At 38.3% G+C, this 9,404-nt stretch overlaps 1 pseudogene; it reads left to right on the top strand.

The window, feature by feature from the left end:
- Positions 1-651: 651 nt before the first annotated feature.
- On the top strand, positions 652-9,123 carry LOC149211299 (disease resistance protein RGA2-like; annotated as a pseudogene).
- Positions 9,124-9,404: the final 281 nt, after the last annotated feature.

Here is a 9,404-nt window from a genome sequence, read left to right as displayed (position 1 = left end):
GACTGTAGTAAAACATCCCATTATTATAAATATGGTATTCTATTATGGTTTTGGAAATATAATATCATTCTGGAACGACGTTTGATTATATTGTTTTCATAATTTGATATAGGTTGGGCAAAACATAAACCTTGTTGATAAGGAGATATTTTTTGTAATGATCAATATATTGATGATGTGTCCACTCATTAAAAAATAAGATTCTTACATACGTAATCACCTTGCTGATCTCAGATTATTCATTCCTTAGTGGAGTTGAAGAAAGTGAAGATTATTCCTTCCTCATCTTGCTGATCTCAGATTATTCCTTCCTTATTGGAGTTGAAGAAACGGAAGATTATTCCTTCCTGGATGCTTGACTTCTAAAGTGTGTGTGAGTAGGGTAAAGATTTTTCCATGGTGAATGTTGAATGTAAACTGTGTACGTGTCGATTTGTCTTACAACGAAGGTAACACTTTTCCCTCCATTCAGGCAAAGATTATTCTTTCTTGGTAAGCGCAGAGTTTATATTGCTTTGTGTTCACACACTACGTGCATGCTTGTTTGAAGAAGAGATTGCGAAGAGAGAGATAGAGGTGAGGTAGAGAAGTAAACATGGATGGAATCATGGAACAGCTGTTGTTGGTTCGCTTATAGAAGAACTGACTTCAATGGTCTCTGAATATTTTTTAGAAGAGGGGTCTCTTATTAGTAGTTTCGGGGAGGATTTCGACAGCCTCTGTGATGAGCTTGAGAACATTAAGTCGTTGCTGAAAGACGCTGAAGGTAAGAGGAACTCCACTTCAGTTTGCAATTGGCTTGAGAAACTTGATGATTTTCTGGACGATGCTGTCGACATGGTGGAGGAATGCCAAGCAGGTGGGAGCTTTTGGAACCCCATCTTCCGTCATAAGATGGGGCGCAAGATGAAGTAGTTAAATGAGGGGATTACAAAGAAAAAGGTGAGTGCTAAATATCTCAAATATCTTGCCTCTCTCCTAGGTGTGAATGCTCGTCTTTAATCTAATTCACAAGTCAAAAAGGAAAGATTGAATGCCATTGTTTATCCTGTGGGCATGGAAGATGACATTCAAAAGATTACTGATTTGATAGTGAAGGACTTGGATAACCCTCGGGTGATTGCCTTTGTGGGCATGGGAGGCCAAGGCAAAACTCTTCTAGTCCAAAGTGTCTTTAACGAGGAGATAGTTGATCAACATTTTGACCATCGTTTTTGGGTGGTAGTATCTCAGAAATTGGATGTTGAGAATGTGCTCAACCAAATGTGAAGGCATATAAAACTTGGGGATATCAACAATGAAAAGATTAAGGAAACCTTCGTTGATTTAGAATGAAAAGGGTCTCTGTTTGTTTTCGATGATGTGTGGGATATATAGGCTCTAAATGAGCTGCTTGGGAGGATTGTTTGGCAAATCCAAAGCGATTATAAGATTATCATCACCACCCGTCATAGAATAGTTGCAACAGATTTGCAGGATCAGCTTCATATCCATGACATGAAGAATTTATCTGAAGAAGAGAGATGGGAGTTGTTCTGCATTCATGCATTCCTGGACTGTCCAGACCACCTTCCTCCACCGTGTTGAAAATATAATTTCAACTTGCCATGTTGCATTTAATTCACAAAACCACCAGACCTTATCAGACTGCTTTTCACGAAAAGTGGTTTTCCTCCGAACGACCTGATAAAACCCTGAGCTGACGCGTGTCCTTAGTACATTTTCCAAAACCATTGTTCATCGGAACGTAAACTTCAACAGAAATGGGCCTTCCGATATTGACCACAGCCGTCCGATTGAAAGGATGGTGGATGTCCGTCCGATTAGGCCAAAGTTGATGTTCAGGCCTGCACATGAACATTGCATGAAGTGTTGGGTTTGACCGCCGTTTGCTGCAGTAAAATAATTAATAATATTTACTCCTGTTCATATAATGTAGGTAGAAATTTTAAATTTTAATGTTTTTTTATTTTACAGAGGTATGGGCATAGTAAAAACATATTGTTATGTGGTTCATAGTAAATGCAATGTAATGTGAAGCAAGTCAAGAATGCAGTAACGTGAGGTAGTTTTGTTGTTGAAAAAATGTGAAATGTGCAGCAGCACGAGTGTATTGTTTTTGAGAACGCATATGAAATCCAAGGGGGAGCACGTAGTGTGGAGTTGTTGATTTTTGTCCGTTCGTTGAAACGAAAAGGAATGTGCAGTAGCAAAAAAAAGTAATGTGTTTTTTTTGTTGAATATGTTTTGAAAATATACGCAGAAGCATAGAAGGCAGAGTATGTAATTTTCTTTTGGTTGAAATGTAATGTAAGGAATTACATTTACAACAGTAAATGTAAGAAATGTTTTATTCACAACAGTGTGTTAATTTTTAAGAAACAGAGTATTACACTGTTGCAAAGAGTAAATTTCTTTTTGGAGCTGGTGTAATCCCTCTATGTGAGGAACAAGTTTGTATCAGGCATCTTATTAATGAATACAAGTTTTATTTGTATGTGAAAACTCTGTCTGCTCAGAATTTTTTTTTTATGCTTCCCTGTGTTAAAGATCCTGTGGAGAAAACAGAGCATTGTTCTCTGTTCAGTTATTTTGTTTTGGAATTTACCAGAAAATTCCCAACAGTGGTATCAGAGCTTGTCTAGGCTCTTTGAAGGTGTCAAAGAAACTGAAGGAAGGATTTATTGTTGCAGCAGATTCTCCAGCAGAGTGAAGTCTCAGGCAAAAGGATCCAGGTATTTCTCAAAGTTTTTTTTTGTGTTGCTGTTGAAGAAACGGTGAGTTATTTTAAAAAACACAATCAAGTAATAGAAGCATAGTTTAGAGAGCTAGAATGGCCAGCACCAGCACCAGCATGGGTATGTTTAATACTCAGCTCCCACAGTTTAATGGGAAAAACTATGACTATTGGGCAATAACCATGAGAGCCCTGTTTGCTTCTCAAGATTTATGGGAATTAGTTGAATATGGGTTTGAAGAACCAGCAGATGAAAATGAGTTTAACAGATTAACTCAGGCAGAGAAAGATCTGTTGAAGAGCAATAGGAAGAAGGATTCCAAAGCCCTCGTATTTTTATATCAAGCAGTGCATGAGAGTGTGTTTCCAAGGATAGCAGCAGCCAAGACATCCAAAGAAGCATGGCAAATTCTCAAGACAGCCTATCAAGGCATGGAGAAAGTGAAGACAGCAAAACTACAGTTGCTGAGGAGAGATTTTGAAAATCTTTGTATGAAGGAGTCAGACAATATTGACTCATTCTTCACACATGTAATTGGTCTGGTCACACAGATAAGGACTCATGGAGAAATTCTTGAAGAAAGGAGGATTGTGGAGAAACTGTTGAGGATCCTACCCTCAAAGTTTGATGTGATTGTCACCACCATAGAAGAGACAAAGGATCTCTCAAACTTTTCAGTTCATGAACTTCATGCATCACTGATAACACATGAGCAGAGGTTGAGTAGAAATGAAAACTCATCTCTAGAACAAGCCTTTAAGACCCAGATGTTTTTTGGAAGAGGAAGAGGTCAAGGCAGAGGAAACAAGAGAGGAAGAGGTAGAAGCCAAAACAGAGGTGGAAGAAACAGTCCAGCAAATGCTCAAGGAAGAGGCAGCAATCCAAATCAGAACCAAGGCCAAGGCAGCAGCCAACAAAGTGGACATCATCATGCTCAAGGACAAAGGTATGAAAAATCCAATGTCCAATGTTATTATTGTAAAAAATATGGGCAGTATGCCAATGAATGTAGGAAGAAGCAGCATGATATGAATAATAAATCTAGTGCAAATATCACTAGAGAAAATATCAGCCAAGATAATGTGTTGATAGCTTGTAATATGGCTGAAACAAAGAGTGATGATATATGGTTTCTAGACTCTAGATGCAGCAACCATATGACAGGAAACATAGCCTTGTTTTCTAAATTAGATCAAAATGTGAAATCACAAGTCACACTTGGGACTGATAGTAAAAATTCTGTTATGGGAAAAGGAGAAGTTAAAATATTTACAAAGAAAGGTGAAAAGAAAACCATAGCAGATGTCTATTATGTTCCTGGAATGAAATGTAACCTCTTGAGTATTGGACAGCTTGTTCAAAAGGGGTACAATGTTTTTTTAATGAATGATGTATGCACCATCATGGATAGAGCACCCAGCAAACGATGTATTGCTGAAGTGAAGATGACGAGGAACAGGATGTTCCCTCTCAAAATAAAGGCAGATTTGAAAAACAAAGAAGTAATTGCAGCAGTTACCCAAGAGGCTTTCCAAAGCGTACCAAAGGATGAAAATTGGTTGTGGCACTTGAGATTTGGACATCTCAACTTTGGAGGTCTTAACTTGTTGAGTAGAAAAGGAATGGTAAGAGGATTACCATTGATAGAGAAACCGGACAGCCTTTGTGAAGGTTGTATTTTGGGGAAACAACACAGAGAAAGTTTTCCATCAGGGAAAAGCATAAGGGCAAAAGCACCCTTAGAGATTGTTCACTCAGATGTATGTGGACCGATGCAAACTCCATCACTAGCAGGCAGCCAATATTTTCTAACATTCATTGATGATTTTACTAGAAAAACTTGGGTTTATTTCATGAAGAACAAAAGTGAAGTGTTTGAAAAATTTCGAAATTTCAAAGCACTTGTAGAAAATCAAAGTGGGCTGCATATCAAAGTTCTAAGAACTGATAGAGGAGGTGAGTATATCTCCAAGGAATTTCTACATTTTTGTAGAGAAAATGGAATTCATAAGCAGTTTACAGCTAGGTACACTCCGCAGCAAAATGGAGTAGCTGAAAGGAAGAATAGGACCATCATGGATATGGCAAGGAGTATGTTAAAAGAAAAGCATTTTCCAAATGAGTATTGGGCTGACGCTGTACACTGTGCAGTATATATTTTGAATAGGTGTCCTACAAAAGCAGTGATGAACAGAGTGCCGGAAGAAGCATGGAGTGGCAGAAAGCAAGGAGTCACCCACATGAAAGTTTTTGGATGTGTGGCTTATGCACACATTCCAGATCAGCTAAGGAGAAAGTTGGACAGCAAAGGGGAGAAATGTATTTTCATTGGATATAGTGAGGAATCCAAAGCTTATAGGTTGTATATCCCATCTAACAAAAAGTTTTTTGTGAGCAGAGATGTTCAGTTCATTGAGGAGGAAGCTTGGGATGGAAGCATAGAGAAAACAGTGAATGTTAAAAACTGTTTGTCTCATGATGAAGATGATGAGGAGATGGCTGAAACACATCCCCAAACAGCAGTGCCAACACAAGGGCAGCAAGAGACACCCTTGAGGAGAAATGAAAGTCCTTCTTCAAGCACACCACAAGGAGGAAATTCAAGTGCATCTTCAAGCACTTGTACACCAAATGAAAGAGGTAAGAAGTTCAGAAATTTAAGTGATATTTATGAACAAGAGGCAACAAATGAAGGTATGAATTCTTTGTTTGCATTATATTGTCATGTTGATGACCCTATTCATTTCGAAGAAGCAATTAAGGATAGGAAATGGATAGAAGCTATGGATGAGGAGATCAATGCCATAGAATGAAATAAGACATGGGATTTGGTTGAACTACCAAAAGGTAAAGAAGTCATTGGAGTTAAATGGGTTTATAAAACCAAGAGCAATGTTGAAAGAAAAATAGAAAGACACAGGGCAAGACTTGTTGTCAAAGGATACAAGCAGCAGTATGGGAGAGACTATGAGGAAACTTTCGCATCGGTTGCTAGAATGGAAACCGTGAGAGCAGTGTTGTCTATAGCAGCACAAAACAAGTGGAAAGTTTACCAAATGGACGTGAAGTCAGCATTCCTAAATGGAGTGTTAATGGAAGAGGTTTACATTGAACAACCTCTAGGCTATGAAAAGAAAGGTCAAGAGCACAAAGTGTGCAGACTGAAGAAAGCTCTTTATGGGCTGAAGCAAGCGCCAAGAGCGTGGTACAGCAGGATAGATTCCTATCTACAGGAAAATGGATTTGAAAAGTGTGAGGGAGAACCCACCCTCTACATCAAAGAAAAGGATGGTAAAATTCTAATTGTTGTGTTATATGTTGATGATGTTATTTTCACAGGTAATGATGATTATCTTATTGAAAATTTCAAAACAGTCATGAAAGAATTTGAAATGACTGACATGGGTTTGCTGAGATACTTCTTAGGAATAGAAGTAGAACAAAATGAAAATGGGATTTTTATCTCACAAGCAAGATATGTTAATGAAGTGTTGGAAAGATTTAAAATGTGGGACAGCAAAGCAGCAATCACTCCCACAGTGATGGGATTAAAACTCAGCAAAGAGGATAGCAGTAAGGATTTTGATCCTAGCTTGTATAAGAGCATAATTGGCAGCCTAATGTATTTGACTGCAACTAGGCCAGATATAATGTTTGTTGTTAGTTTAATTTCCAGATTCATGGAGAGGCCAAAAGAAGCACATTGGCAGGCAACAAAAAGAATTCTGAGGTATGTTAAAGGTACTAAAAGGTTTGGCATTTTATATACTGTTTCAGAATGTTCAGATTTAATTGGATACACTAGTAGTGATTGGGCTGGAAGTGTAGATGATCGGAAAAGCACATCTGGTTATGTTTTTCACATGGGTTCAGGAGCTATTTCATGGGCTTCTAAAAAACAACCTATTGTAGCGTTGTCTACAGCAGAGGCAGAATATGTGGCAGCTACAGCAGCAGCATGTCAAGCAGTTTGGATGAGAAGGATGTGAAGGAGCTTATGCCAAGAACAAACACAAGCAACTGTGATTTTTTGTGATAATAGCTCAGCTATTACATTATCCAAGAATTCGGTATTTCATTAGAGAACAAAACACATTGAAACAAGGTTTCATTATATCAGGGAATTGGTAAGCAATGGAGAAATTGTTTTACAACATTGCAAGACTCAGGAGGAGGTTGTAGACATTCTGACCAAGCCATTGGACCAGAAAAGTTTTGAGTTTTTGAGGAAATGTTTGGGTATGACTGATAAACCAGCAGTTGAAATTAAAGGGGAGTGTTGAAAATATAATTTCAACTTGTCGTGCTGCATTTAATTCAAAAAACCAGCAGACCTTATCGGGCCGCTTTTCACAAAAAGTGGTTTTCCTCCGAACGGACCCAATAAAACCCTGAGCTGACGTGTGTCCTCAGTACATTTTCCAAAACCGTTGTTCATCAGAGCGTAAACTTCAGCAGAAATGGGCCTTCCGATATTGACCACAACCGTCCGATTGAAAGGATGGTGGATGTCTGTCCGATTAGGCCAAAGTTGATGTTCAGGCTTGCACATGAACATTGCGTGAAGTTTTGGGTTTGACCGCCGTTTGCTGCAGTAAAATAATTAATAATATTTACTCTTGTTCGTATAATGTAGGTAGAAATTTTAAATTTTAATGTTTTTTTATTTTACGGAGGTATGGGCATAGTAAAAACGTATTGTTATGTTTTGTTATGTGGTTCATAGTAAATGCAATGTAATGTGAAGCAAGTCAAGAATGCAGCAGCATGAGGTAGTTTTGTTGTTGAAAAAATGTGAAATGTGCAGCAACACGAGTGTATTGTTTTTGAGAACGCATATGAAATCCAAGGGAGAGCACGTAGTGTGGAGTTGTTGATTTTTGTCCCTTCGTTGAAACAAAAAGGAATGTGCAGTAGCAAAAAAAAGTAATGTGTTTTTTCTGTTGAATATGTTTTGAAAATATACGCAAAAGCGTAGAAGGGAGAGTATGCAATTTTCTTTTGGTTGAAATGTAATGTAAGGAATTACATTTACAGCAGTAAATGTAAGAAATGTTTTATTCACAGTAGTGTGTTAATTTTTAAGAAACAGAGTATTACTCTCTGTTGCAGAGATAGAGTAAATTTCCTTTTGGAGCTGGTGTAATCCCTCTGTGTGAGGAAGAAGTTTGTATCAGGCATCTTATTAATGAATACAAGTTTTATTTGTATGAGAAAACTCTGTCTGCTCAGAAACGTTTTTTTATGCTTCCCTATGTTAAAGATCCTGTGGAGAAAACAAAGCATTGTTCTCTGTTCAGTTATTTTGTTTTGGAATTTACCAGAAAATTCCCAACACACCAGAGTTGACAAAAGGCACCATCCTTCCTATTTTAGCAAAATCTGGTGGGTTGCCATTGGCTATCAAAACAATAGCAGCATCTATGGCAAGAGTACTGTGGGTTCCTAATGACTCGAATGGGATGGGATGGGTTATCAATGCAATGAGCAACATGGTTCTGCCCTCTCTAAGATTAAGTTACCAGGTTTTGCCAACTGATATCAAGCAGTGTTTTCTGTATTTTTCTCTTTTTCCCAAAGGTGTTGAAATAGAATGTGAATATTTAGTATATATGTGGATTGGTCAAGGACTTGTTTCTTCCCAAGTCCAGGACGCATACGATGTAGGACGTTCGTACATAGACGAACTTATTGATCGATGTTTGATAGAAGTTTCACAAGTTGGTGGGGATGAGCCAGTAGAGCGTTGCAAAATTCATGACTTGTTACATGATTTAGCTATTTCTGAATCTGTCAAACAGACTAAATGCTTGTTAAACCCCCTAGAACAATGCGAAAAACTACCAGTAAAAGCTTGCAGGGGCTTTCGTAGAATTTCAGTGATTAAAAATTATTTATCGGCAATCAAGGAGAACATCCACTGTCCAGGTCTCTACACTTTACTGTTATCTGAAAATTTCTTTCTCACATCAGTATCTGCAAGTTTCTTTAACAATCTGACACACCTCAGAGTGTTAGATTTAAGTCAGACTGCCATCAGTTCATTGCCCAAATCTATTGGGAAATTAAAGCATCTAAGGCATTTGAATTTGTCCGAACAGGTATCTCGGTGCTGCCCGAGTTCATGAGTGAGTTGAAGCGTCTTCAGTTTCTCGACGTTAGTCATTGTTCCAAGCTAACAAAGCTGCATTCAGGGATAGGAGAGCACAAATCTATGCTATATCTGAATGTGAAGAGTTGCGAAGATTTGGAGCGGTTTCCTAAGGGAATATCAGAGCTCCATCATATGCAGACGCTGAAATTGAAAATTATTGTATCCAATGCCCAAGCCAAAACCAAAGTCTTACAATTGGGAGATCTCAAAGATTTGACCCTTCTGCAATAGCTATCATTAGAAGTTAAATATATCGCGCCTTCTCCTATTCACCTGGAGGAGGGGACTTTTGGGGGCATCAAAAGGATGCGGAGACTCTCCTTCATAAATTGTAATACTAGTCCGTGCCTCATTCTTCCCGAGGACATGGAAGTCATGGAACACCTTGAAACGGTTCACCTGCTTGGATGCGTGGTTCCCAGGTGGATATATGGACTTCAAAACCTAACGGACCTAGAATTACAACATGATAACTCCATGGGCAATGCTTATAAAGGACTAGAAAAGACTGT

The sequence above is a fragment of the Pinus tabuliformis genome, chromosome 1_2 (genome assembly GCF_031772625.1).
Source record: "Pinus tabuliformis cultivar Carrire ecotype Pingquan chromosome 1_2, CPIR1, whole genome shotgun sequence".
Taxonomy (NCBI): domain Eukaryota; kingdom Viridiplantae; phylum Streptophyta; class Pinopsida; order Pinales; family Pinaceae; genus Pinus; species Pinus tabuliformis.
The sequence above is the reverse complement of the archived record's forward strand: the minus strand, read 5'-3'. Positions and strand labels throughout refer to the sequence as shown.